Source organism: Apaloderma vittatum, unplaced genomic scaffold, assembly GCF_000703405.1.
Source record: "Apaloderma vittatum isolate BGI_N311 unplaced genomic scaffold, ASM70340v1 scaffold10928, whole genome shotgun sequence".
Classification (NCBI taxonomy): domain Eukaryota; kingdom Metazoa; phylum Chordata; class Aves; order Trogoniformes; family Trogonidae; genus Apaloderma; species Apaloderma vittatum.
In genome coordinates this window covers 10,331-10,811 of record NW_009729063.1, presented here as the reverse complement: position 1 = coordinate 10,811, position 481 = coordinate 10,331, and positions in this window count along the sequence as shown.

The window sequence follows — 481 nt, the reverse complement described above, 5'->3', positions numbered from 1 at the left end:
CAGAGGGGAGAGCCCATGGGAGCTCCGGTGCTGGTTTGGGGCCGCTGCCTCGCTGACCAAGACGTCTCTCCTCCAGGACAAGCGTGGGTCTGGGCTCACTCTGACAACCAGTTTGTGGGAAGGTGTTGGTCTGCTGGGCTCCTGGAGGGATTGTAGCAGGGGGAGGCAGGGATGGGGCTGAGGGCTCCTCCTGAGCATCCCAGCGACAGCACATCCTGCTTTTGTTGGGGCAGCCTGGCGCTGGCACCCGCTGCGATCGAGGGTGGCCTTGCTGAGGACAGAAGGGCTCCTGGGTGCACCTTTGGGATTGACGCGTGCAGCCCTTGCCTGCCTTCAGGCCCTGCTGCTCGGAGCTGCAGGAGGAGGAGGAGGAGGGTGCTGTTGCACTGCTGTTGCAGGGGGGCTTTGCAAGGGACCCTCGTGCTCTGCCAGCAGGAGGTAGGGGTCCCTCTCCAGCCCACCCCAGGGTTTCCCTGTGCCT